The sequence below is a fragment of the Pongo abelii genome, chromosome 8 (assembly GCF_028885655.2).
Source record: "Pongo abelii isolate AG06213 chromosome 8, NHGRI_mPonAbe1-v2.0_pri, whole genome shotgun sequence".
NCBI classification, from domain to species: Eukaryota; Metazoa; Chordata; class Mammalia; order Primates; family Hominidae; genus Pongo; species Pongo abelii.
In genome coordinates, this window is record NC_071993.2 from 23,664,583 (window position 1) to 23,677,500 (window position 12,918).

Sequence of the window (12,918 nt, forward strand, 5' to 3'; positions counted from 1 at the left end):
GGGTCAGAAAGGTGGTCCTGGAAGAAGTGACCTCAGACTTAAGGAATGAGAGATTTGCCTGGGTTTGCCAAGTAAAGTTTCCTCAACCACAAGAGAAAAGCAAAGCTTAGGTATTCTTTAGTTAGGAACAGAGCAAGAGTAGCTCTTTCCTCTTATTACCCCCATACTACACAATGTAAGGTGTAGTTCTGTTCTGTTCTTTTCTTTTCTTTTCTTTCTTCCTTCCTTCTTTCCCTCTCCTCCTTCTTCCATCCTCTCTCTTTCTTTCCTTCTTTCTTTTCTTTCTTTCCTTCTTTTCTTTCTCTTTCTTTCCTTCCTTCCTTCCTTCCTTCCTTCCTTCTTTCTTTCTTTCTTTCTTTCTTTCTTTCTTTCTTTCTTTCTTTCTTTCTTTCTTTCTTTCTCTCTTTCTTTCTTTCTCTCTTTCTTTCTTTCTCTCTTTCTTTCTCTCTTTCTTTCTTTCGTCTCTCTTTTTTTTTGAGACAGGGTCTCACTCCGCCACCCAGGCTGGAGTGCAGTGGCACCATCACGTCTCACTGCAGCCTCAACTTCCCCAGCTCAAGTGATCCTTCCTCCTCGGCCTCCAAAGTAGCTGTGACTACAGGCGCATTATCACTCCGCCTGGCTAATTTTTTTATTCTTTGTAGTGATGGGGTCTCCGTATGTTGCCCAGAATGGTCTTAAACTCCTGGGCTCAAGTGATCCTCCCACCTTGGCCTCCCAAAGTGCTGGGATTGCAGTCATGAGCCACCGTGCCTGGCCTGGTGTAGCTGTTTCTTGAAGCAAACTGTTCCACTTGATTCTCCTAGTTTTTGTTTTCTTTTTATTACCTTGACAATTTAGCCCCTACTAATATTATTTATAATTTCTAATTTATATTTATAATTTATATTTATAATTTAGCCCCTACAGTCTTATTTTCAGAAGCAAAAGGATTTCATCTTCTGAATGGCTTAAATGTTGTATATCATAATTGACATCTAGAAAGTGCATGCTCCATCTTCCACTGCTGGACCAGGGCTGATTTGCCCAGAGAAGATGTCACAGGAGGGTGACAATGGATATTGCATATTCAGTCTGTCTCCTCTCAGGCAACACATCAACTGGAAAAGACTTATAGTGGCTGGAGTCTGAATCTCAGGCTGGGGCCCGGGTCAAACTCAATGCATCTTATAACTGCAGTGATTGGAGCAAAGCCTTGACCATTTCCTTTGACCTTTATTGATGAGTACAGGAATTCAAACAATGAATGGAAATGAAGAATAGCTTTAGATTGGAGGCATGGAAAATAGATGGCAAGCTCTGAGAGTTTCCAGAGACAAAGTGTTCTTGACCTTCCCTCCAGTGAATTGACATCTTCCCACATTTTGAAAATTTTTATTTTTACCATTGAAAAGAAACAATTCAATTTAACATGACTTCACTGAGTGTTCACTCTTAGGAAGCTATTTTAATGAGTACTGGGTTTAGAAGGATGAAAAATACTTACTTTTGCTTCAAATTGCTTTCAATATAGATGGACTCTTGACTATACAACCATAATGCAGTGATAGAGTGGATTTCACTAATAGGTGAAAAAATTATATTTCTGTGTCATTATTACCCCTGATTTCAAGAAAAAGTGTGATAAAATGCAGGAGTCACAGCCAGGCCCATATCTCCCCAGAGCTGTTTGTTCCATAATTTTGCTTGCATGCTACACCTCCAGATCCCTGTCATCATTAATATCTATGGATTTACTTTAGCACTTATGTGAATTCTGCAGCCTCATGCAGACTCAGCTCCATAATTGACACAAATAGATGGTCTCCAAACTCCTTGTTCCCGGAATCCCCACCTCTGCTCAGTGTCTTCTCGCTCCCAACACTAACCTTGGCCCCAGTTTATTCTCAATCTTTGATTTGTCCTCTTCCCCTGCCATTCAAAATCATTTATTCAAGTCCTACCATTCTTGAAACTCCGTGGGTTTCAGCAAGATGTAGCTAAAATAAAAAATGGAAAAAGCACTCCTTGGAGTTGCAACCTGGGCAATTTAAATCATTAGTGCAAATTTCAACAATAGAGCCAGAATCCTGAAAGAACTGAGGGTGGCAGTAGAGGAACAAGCATGCTATCTGGCCTTGGTGCTGAAAACAGCCAGATACAGGAATTCCAGCTTCATTCAATTTTCTCTCACAGATGGATTATTTCTCTTCACCTTTCCATTTCTCTTCTTTTTACCCCTTTTGAATTCAGCTTTTTGTCTTTTCTCCCTGATTCTCTTCCTCCATGTCTTCTCAATTGCCTTTGAAGAGTGTGCAATTGGAGATATCATTTCTAGTTTTTTTTCTTCTTTCCATCAAGAAATATTAAATCTGCTATCCTGTGCCTTTTCATCCACTTAAGACTTAAATAAATAGGCTCTACAAACTTATATAACGAAGTTCAGTTTCTGTCATCTTTAATGCAAAACTTAGAGAAATAATACTGGGCAGGTAAAATTAGAGAAGATATGGATTTTTGGAATTGCCTGTAGAGTTTTTAGCAAGCAGCCAAACTGCTTAAGTATCTGCAAGAGGGGTTGGCTAACTCTGGCCGGTGGTTCAAAACTAGTCTGTTGCTTGTTTTTGTAAATAAAGTTTTATCGGAACATAGCCATTCTCACTTCTCTGCATATTATCTCCCAGTGCTTTTGCACTTCAATGGCAGAGTTGAGTAGTTGTGACAGAGCTGTATGGCCTGCAGATCTTTAAATATTTACTTTCTGGCCCTTTCCAGAATTTGCTGACCCCTGCTCTAGGTGACTGTATTAGTATGCTGAGGCTAAAGTATACCGAAGCAGCAAATAATTGCAAAACCTCAGTGGCTTAGAACAAAGGGTTATTTCTCATTCACATGATGTGATCTTTGAGAGTCAGTTTCAATATGTCTCTCCAGAATGCAGGCTAAAGGAGCAGCCCCTATCTGGAATATTACTGATTTAGTAAAGAGTTTAAAAGAGAGAAAGTGGAACCACAATAGCCCTTACAACTTTTCTTAAGTGGCACATGTCACTTTCACTCATGTTTCATTGGCCAAGAAAGTCACAAGGCCAAACCTGGGGAAGGAAGTGTATTTTTCCGCAAGGAGTTCTGGTATAGCATGCTACGTTCCCCACCAGGTTACTGAAGGATTTATACTGGCTGCCTGAACCTTGAAGGCCAAGTGGTGAGCTAAGGTCATGGGGCCCAGCCGAGAAGCAGGTGTACCTGGGAACCCAAACTGAGAGTATCTGAGAACCTACCAAGAAAAACAGTCTCATCACCCAAACACAGTAGGCAAAGAGCCAGAAAATTATCTGAAAAGCATTTGAGAGATGGGAGGTGATGCACATCTCTAGAGCTGTGCTGCTATCATCTAGGAGTACCCTGTATGTAAGTCCTAATAAACTCATCTACTCACCAAGCTGGACTTGTCGAAGTGATTTTTTTTTTTCTATCTCTGTTCCTTCCCAGTTTAGGGAAGGGGGATGTTGTAGTCCTAGGTTTTTCTTGTAACATTTGGGAGGGAGGTCCTGGCTAGGAAGATCTGGAAAATACTTTGACAATAGGATACAGTTCGTCCTTGAACAAATTGGAGTTTGGGATGCTGACCACCTGCACAGTGAAAAATTCATGTATATCATTTTTTTTCTTTTTCAATTTTTTATTTTCAATACGGGAGTGCAAGTGCAAATTTGTTACCTGGGTATATTGTGTGATGCTGAAGTTAAGAGTATGAGTGATCCTCTCACTCAGGTACTGAGAATAGTACCCAACAGCTTTTTTTTCTTCCTTCCTTCCTTCCTTCCTTCCTTCTTTCCTCCCTCCCTCCCTCCCTCCCTCCCCCTTCCTTCCTCCCTCCCTCCCCCTCTTCCTTCCTTCTTTCCTATTTTCCTTCCTTCCTTCCTTTTTTCCTTCCTTCCTTCCTTCCTTCCTAATTCCTCCCTCCCTCCCTCCCTCCCACCTTTTTTTTTGAGATAGGGTCTCACTCTGTTGCCCAGGCTGGAGTGCAGTGGCATGATCTTGGTTCACTGCAGCCTCGATCTCCCATGTTCAAGTGATTGTCCTGCCTCAGTTCCCGAGTAGCTGGGACTACAGGTGCACACCACCACACCTGCGTAATTTTTGTATTTTTTTTTTTTTAGAGACAGGGTTTTGCTGTGTTACCTAGGCTGGGTTTGAACTCCTGAGCTCAAGCAATCTGCCTGCCTCCATCTCCCAGATTGCTGGGATTACAGGCATGAGTCATCATACCTGACCAACCCAACAAATTTTTAATCCTCGCCATCTTCTTTCCCTCCCCTGTCTAGTGGCCTCCATTGTCTATTGTTGCCATCTTTATATCCACGAGCACCCGATGTTTAGCTCTCACTTGTAAGTGAGAACATGTGGTATTTGGTTTTCGGTTCCTGTGTTAATTTGCTTAGGATAATGGCCTACAGCTGCATCTGTGTTGCTGCCAAGGACATACTTTTATTCTTTTTTATAGCTGCATAGAATTCCATGGTGTATATATACTGTATTTTCTTTATCCAATCCACTGTTGATGGACACCAGATTTATTCAATTTCTTTACTATTGTGAACAGTGCTGTGATGAATATGCAAGTGTGTGTCTTTTTGGTAGAATGATTTATTTTCTTTTGGATATATACCCAGTAATGGGATTGCTGGGTCAAATGGTAGTTCTAAGTTCTTTGAGAAATCTCTCAACTGCCTTCCAACTGAGATTGTTGAGTGGCTGAACTAATGTTCATTCCCACCAACAGTGTATAAGCATTCCGTTTTCTCAACAGCCTCACCAACATCTGCTGTATTTTGACTTTTTAATAATGGCCATTCTGGTATTAGATGGTATCTCACTGTGGTTTTAATTTGCATGGTTCTGATGATTACTGATGATATTCATTTTTTCCTGTTTGTTGGCCATTTGTACGTCTTCTTTTCAGAAGGGTCCATGTCCTTTGCCCATTTTTTAATTGGGTTATTTGGTTTTTGCTTGTTGAATTGTTTAAGTTCCCTATAGATTCCAGATATTACACCTTTGTCAGCTGCATAGTTTGTGAATATTTTCTCCCGTTCTGTGAGTTGTCCATTTACTCTGTTGATAGTTTCCTTTGCTGTGTTGCAATTGTTTTTGAGGGCTTTGTTATAAATTCTTTCCCAAGGCCCATGTCCAGAATGGTTTTTCCAGGGCTTTCTTCTAGGGTTCTTATAGTTTGAGATCTTCATATGTAACTTTTGACTTCTCCAAAACTTAATTACTAATTGTCTACTGTGTCTGGAAGCCTTACCAATAACATCAACAACAAATGAACACATATTTTGTATGTTACATGTATTATATACTATATTCTTACAAAAAATAGGCTAGAGAAAAGATAATGTTATTCAGAAAATCGTAAGAAAGAGAAAATATATTTACTATGTATTAAGTGGAAGTGCGTTATCATAAAAGTCTTCATCCTTGTTGTCTTCATGTTAAGTAGGCTGGGAGGAGGAGGAAAAGGAGGGGTTGGTCTTGCTGTCTCAGGAGTGGCAGAGGCAGAAGAAAATCCATGTATAAGTGGACCTACTCAGTTCAAACCCAAGTTGTTCAAGGGTCAACTGTAATCTATTACAGTGCCTATTCAGCTTTTGTTAAGGATTCACCATAAAAATGAAAACTTCTACAAGATCTTGGGGCAGAAAAGCTAATTTTTGTCCTCTTTTTCCTTGGAGCATCTTAACAGTATGAGTTCTACAATGAGTACAACCTCAGAATTCTGTGTTCTGGGGTGAAAGGGGAACTTCAGAGCATGTGGATTCTTAAAAAGACTCCTGACCTTACCCTTCTCCATCCTGCCACTCACAGTCACCCCCTCTGCCTATTTATTTTGACAGTCTCAAGATTGACCTCACCCTCCCTTTATCTCCACGTTGCAGATTGACTTTTTTGAGAAGGAGATTTGAGTGCAGGTGGTTTACAGGGATGTACTCTCATTATCACCAGTAGTGGAGGGAATGAAATCCAGTTGCAATAGGAGCCTCCACAGATCTTGCAATGCTGGAGAAGCTCTGAAGCTTGGATCATCCTTCAAAGTGGTTGCCAAGGGGCCCGGCATTGATACCTCCATATTGACCAGTCACTGGATTGGGCTAAGACACTGGGCAAGGTGGCTTTTTTTTAGCCACAGGCAATTCCTGCAGAGGGGCTCAGCTAAGAGCTGTCAGCACTGATATTCCCAGCCGCTCATAAATTCTCAGTTGGAGTGAATCCCTGTAACAAGAGACGGATTAACAAGAGAAGAACAAACAGAACTTTAGTAACATGTTTATTTCATATATTCACAGGAGATACCCATGGAATGAGTAAATCTCAAAAAAGTGGCTTTGAATTTGAGCTTCAATAGAATCTTGAACAAAGAACAGTACATTTTTAGGGATGCTGTGTTGCAATTGTTTTTGTGGGCTTTGTTATAAATTCTTTCCCAAGGGCCATGTCCAGAATGGTTTTTCCAGGGCTTTCTTCTAGGGTTCTTATAGTTTGAGGTCTTCATATGTAACTTTTGACTCCTCCAAAACTTAATTACTAAGTTTTAAGAGACAAAGGAAAAGGACTTTAATGCTCTATGGGTAGCAATTTATAGGAAGGCGAATGACCATCAGATAAACTCTGGTGAGTAAAGCTTATTAATATAGATTTCCCTGGTGCCATCTCCAGGCCCAGAAGGGTCTAAAGTTGTCTCCACTGGTCAGCCTTTGTTCTCCCTGGTAGAAGGGGATGTGGGGGGTGGGTATCTTTAGTATTTGTAAATCTATGTTTTGCTTTTAGGCAAATTGAAGGAGGGCAGAGTGTTTTCCTGCAACTGCTTCTTCTTAATTGCCTTCAGCTCAGCAACCCTTTGAGAGGCATATTTTGGGATGGCCTATTCTAGTATCCCAAAAAGCCAATAGACTGAGATGATCAAAGGAATGGCAGGTAGAGAAGAGGTCTAAGAACCAAACCCTGGACAATAAAAATGAGAAGCTAGTAGGGTCAAACACTGTTGGGGTTAGGGTAGAAGAAGGTGTGAGCTGGTGGTAGGAGAGTAGGATGCTGGAGACTGGGGATTTGAATGGGATGCATTTGTTGGTAATGACAGGGACTAGGGTGTGACCATGGAGGTGGGTGGCTGTGGGGAGAAGGAGGACAAGAACCTTGTTGGTGAAGAGCCAAACGTTGGTAAGCTAATGGGTTGAACATATCACCTATATTAGGTATCAAAATCCCCAAGAATTATGGCAGGAATAGTGTTGGAGAAAGACAGTGAATTGGGTCTAAAATCTTCAGTGACTAAGAGGTAGTGACTGTGATTTCTGTCAGTGATTACAATAATTAAGGTAGTAAGTATCTTCTAGTACTATTTTTATGAGCTTGGTTATTTCAATTTCAATTCAATTAGTATATTCAATTAGTACAGGTTTTAGTTTCTTTGTCTAAAAACAGAAGTTGGTCCAAGGTACCTCTAAGTTCCCCTTTTGTTCTAAAATTCTCTAACTTGAAAAAATATGTAGATCGCCGTCTTTAAAAGCTCTTCTTGTTAACTAGAGAAGAGTTGAACTCTAAGCATTTCAAATCTATTTAGTTCAGACTGTAATGTATAATCTTGCTAATTTGCGAGGGCATTTTCTTATAGCTAACAAGACAAACTAAGGGCCTGGATAGGTTAAAGGGGAGGACAATGAGGGACGAGGAGGCAAGATTTAATTCTACAAGTGTACTAAGTACCAACCAGGGAAATTTGGAGTTAATGTTCTGGGAGGTTTTGCCATTGAAGAGAGAAAATTGTGTGGCTGTAAGTTTATGAAATGAGCCACTAGTGAGTCTTTGGCATGAGAACTCTAATTGAATGAACACTGACACATATCAGAGAGGATTCCCTCGCTCCTCTGTTCTCCCTTGATCTTGCAGTCATGCTTCCCCACTTTCCTCATTGCGTCATAGTAATTTGTTTTTCTTCTCTATTACCCTGCCAGGAACTGGAACTCCATGAGGAAACGATAGTTTTTTATTCATTTATGCACCCATCTTCAAGCCCAGTGCTTCTAATATGAGTCACTTATAAATATCTTTTTTAAGTGATAGGGTCTTGCTACGTCACCCAGGCTGGAATGCAGTGGTGCAAGCATAGCTCACTGCAGCCTTGCACTCCTGAGCTCAAGCAATCCTCCTGCTTCAGCTTCCTGAGTAGATAAGACTACAGGTGCGCACCACCATGCCAAGTTAATTTTTAATTTTTTTTTCTGTAGAGATGAAGTGTATGTTGCCCAGGCTCATCTTGAACTCCTGGCCTCAAGTGATCCTCTTGCCTCAGCCTCCGAAAGCACTGGGATTACAGGCATGAGCCACTGTGCCCAGCTGATAAATATCTAATTAATGCAGGGTTGAATAGGTGATTGAATACATGAATGGAATCAGTAGGCACTTATTTATTTGCTTTAGCATCTATTAAATAATAACCATCTTGTGGGTTGTAGTTACTGTACAACTGAAGTGTTTGTAGGTGTTTGACATGCACATTTGAAGTAGCACATGAAAAAGCCACCTGACTAGGCAGTGATATAGGATTACTGATTTCTGCTGATAGCCAGGCTTACCTCACTCCGGGATTCTAGGATTACACTTTTGCATGGAACATCTCTCCTTGTGCTAACTCCTGAGTTGACTTGCATCACATCACCAAAGTGTTTCCGGTCATCTAGGTCTTTTGGAAACTCTGGGGCCAAGAATCCTTGAAAGACCTAAAGGAAGCATTTTGAGGAACTGGGCCCCCTCATGGCCTGTCATTGGCAGGGGCTTTGTACTGGAATGGAAGTCTCCCATATCCATGCGTCTGGGCAAAATGCAAATGGCAGTAACGCCAACAGCTCCTTATTTCTCACTGATGCTGGACAGAGACCCAGCAACCTTTGCCCTGGAAGTAATCTAGTGGTTTTGACATGAACTCTGAGGTGGGGCTTGGTTTTTCAAGAAACCCCTTCTCCTGTCAAGCCAGGTGTATTCTGGATGCCGGAACCAGAGAAGTGGCCACTACCACGTGGAGCAGTTGAGACCACTGGTGAGGTGAGGATAAAATAATTCATTTTCTTGCTTTCATCTCTCATTGGCTGAGAGAACATAGGCACGTTACTTCCAGCTATGAAATTCTCTTCTGAACTGTAAAATAAGAGGGTTGACTCAAGAGGATCTGAATAGCCTTTTCCAGCTGTGTCATTCCTGCAGTACTGTGGATTTTTCTTTTAGGGATGAAAATGGGTTCCAGTACAAGTTGTTGTCCTCACTCTAATGAAGCCCTGGCCAGCCACTCCCTTCTCCTCTTGAGATAACATTTTAGTTATCATCTTTCTCAGTCACCACCTCTGTCTTACAGTTTTTATTTTTGATATCATTGTTTTCTTATTTACATCAAATGTGGGTTAGTTTACAAACATTCTGGAAAAAGTGAAATCGACTCAGCGTAGATTTATGTGGGTAACAACCTGCAGCACACTGAAGCAAGTACATGGTATTAGGCCGTTCTCGCATTGCTATAAGGAAATGCCTGAGACTGGGTAATTTATAAAGAAAGGAAGTTTAATTGGCTCACAGTTTTGCAGGCTACACAGGAAGCATGATGCTGGCATCTGCTCGGCTCCTGGGGGGATCCTCAGGAAACTTACAATCATGGTGGAAGGCAAAGGGGGAGCGAGACCTCTCACATGGTAGGAGCAGGAGCAAGAGCAGGGGTGGAGTGCGGGGGCGGGAAGGTTTTACACACTTTGAACAACCAGATCTCGTAAGAACTCTCTCACAAGAACAGCACCAACCAGATGGTGCCGAACTATTCATGAAGGATCCACCCTAATGATCCAATCACCTCCCATCAGGCCCTACCTCCAACATTGGGGATTACGATTTGACATGAGATTTGGGTGTGGACACAGACCCATACTATATGAGACATGAACAGGAAAAGACAGGGCTCTGTCCCCCAGGATCACATAGCCTGGCAGCAAAGTCTGTTAGCTCCATTGCTACAATTCCATTCTAAAGACTGTAGGTGCTCAATAGCATTTCTTCTCCCTCCCAACCTGGGAATTTTATTTATGCTGTAGGAGGGGAAACCGTCTTTTCCTCACCCATCCTACGTTCATGGCTGAGGCCCCTGTAACAAAAGACAGATTAACAAAATAAAAAACATACAAATGTATTTAATATAAGTTTTATGTGACACAGGAGCCTTCATAGGGAAATGAAGATTCAAAGACACAGTTAAACTCAAATGTTTTTAAAAAATATTTTACAATTTTTATTTGAGGTGGAGCCTTGCAGCGTTGCCCAGGCTAGTCTTGGACTCCTGGCCTCAAGTGATCCTCCTGCCTTGGCCTCCCAAACAGCTGAGATTATAGGCATGAGCCACTACACGCAGCCAAACTTGAGTGGTTTTTTATAGCTGGTTTGATCAAGAGTGGACAGTTGTGGAGAAATATGAATGGGAAAAAAGGGTATGATCTAATGGTAATAAACTTGGGGAAACTTAGCAAACCTATTTGTTCAAATTCTTCTGTGTCCCTGTGTCTTCAGAGATAAGGTTATTCCTTTTTTCTTTCTGGGTATAGGGTGGGTACATTTCACATGAGATTCTTACACCCTGCTTCAGGAGAGGACAAATGAAGGCCGGAGAGACCTTCCTGTTTCTGCTGTTTTCTCACATTCCTTCAGCTTGAAATATTCAGTATGTCAAGGTGCCATACTTTGGGGCAGGGTGTTTGGAAATCACCAGCGCATTTCAAAAGGAATATGAAGACGTTACCAGTGGCTATAAATACATAGAGTAATGGTCATTTTCTTTTCTTTCTTTCTTTTTTTTTTTTTTTAAAGCAAAGACTCTGTGTACCCTCTATCTGGTGTTAGTTTGGTTAGGTTCTTTTAGTTTTGTAGAATTGTTATCTTGCTGTGATTATGTTCTTTTAACAGTAAGGAAAACCATGTAAAAAGCAGGGTGTTCGGAATTCTGGGGACTAAGACTTGGAAAGAAATCAGGCCCAGCAAGCCAGTTCCGCAGGGCTGAGATGAGAGTTGACTTGAGTGGCACAGAAGGCACCATAGCGCCCTCTAAGGGTGGTAGTTACTGAATTATTATACTTGCTGACATACTGTTTACTCGTTAAAGGTCTTGGAAAAGCAAAATTTTGACTACCTTTGCTCCAAGAGAATAAAATCTATTTAGAGCAAGGGAAAGCTTTCTATTTTTACCCAGGAAAGAGCTAATCCAGGTGTGGACTGGGAAATGACAACTTCCTAGATTTTCACAGTGAGGTTCATTTTGTGATCTGGTAACAGGTCATAAAATATCAAATACTTACACTTTACACCGTTAAGCACAAAAGACTTCCAAGGAAGATTGCAATGAGTTTTGGATAGCGCTCACCTCTGCTTCTCTATATTATTTCAAATATTACAGAGTTGATAGCATGACACACACACACACACACACACACACACACACAAATACACACACATTTTAGAGATTTTTTTTTTAACAGTAGTTTGAGGTTCACAGCACCCATCACATGCATGGCTACCCCACTATCAACACCTCCCATCGGAGTGGCATATTTGTTACTTGAACCTACACTGACATGTCATTATCATCTAAAGTCCATAGTTTACATTAGGGTTCACTCTTGTTGTACCTTCTATGGATTTAGACAAATGCATGGTGATGTGTATCCACCATTGTACTATCATACAGAGTAATTTCACTGCCCTAAAAATTTTCTGTGCTCCACCTAATCATCCCCCACACCCAACATCTGGCATCACTCTTTTTTTTTTTTTTTTTTTTTTTTTTTTTTTACTGTATCCACAGTTTTGCCTTTTCCAGAATGTTATATAGTTGGAATCATACAGTATGTATATTAAACTAAATATGCTCTTATAAAACTAAACATTTTTAGCTTTTTAGGCTTTTCAGATTGGCTTCTTTCACTTAGTACTGTGCATTTAAGTTTTCTCCATGTATTTTCATGGCTTGACAGCTCATTTCTTTTTAGCACTGAATAATGTTCCAGTGTCTAAATGTATCACAGTTCATTTATTCATTCACCTACTGAAGGATCTCTTGGTTGCTTCCAAGTTTTTTAGCAATTATGAATAAAGCTGCTATAAACATCCATGTGGGCCAGGTGCAGTGGCTTATGCCTGTAATCCCAGCCCTTTGGGAAGCCAGGGCGAGTGGATCACTTGAGTTCAGAAGTTTGATACTAGCCTACGCCACTTGGCTAGTGGTGCGTGCCTGTAGTTCCAGCTACTCAGGAGGCTGAGGTGGGAGAATCACTTGAGCCAGGGAGGTTGAGACTGCAGTGAGCCGTGGTGGCACCACTGCACTCCAGCCTGGGTGACAGAGTGACAGAGTGAAACCCTGTCTCAAAAACAAACAAAAAATCCATGTGTAGGTTTTTGTGGAGACATAAGTTTTCAACTCCTTTGGGTAAATTTCAAAGAGTGAGATTGCATGGTAAGAGTATGTTTAGTTTTATAAGAAACTGCCAAACTGCCTCCCAAGTGGCTATACCATTTTGCATTTCACCACCAATGATTGAAGTTTCCTATTGATCTACATCCGGAATTTGGCCATTCTAATAGATGTATAGCAGGATAACATTATATTTTACACACTTTATAGTTGAAATTTGGTTGGTTACCATTATTTATTTTTTGGTAGTTTGATTGTTCTGATTATTAGTTATTAATGTCAGCTGGGCATGGTGGCTTATGCCTGTAATCCCAGCACTTTGGAAGGCCTAGGCAGGTGGATCACGAAGTCAGGAGTTCGAGACCAGCTTGGCCAACGTGGTGAAACCCCGTCTCTACTAAAAATACAGAAATTAGCTGGATGTGGTGGCATGTGCCTGTAATC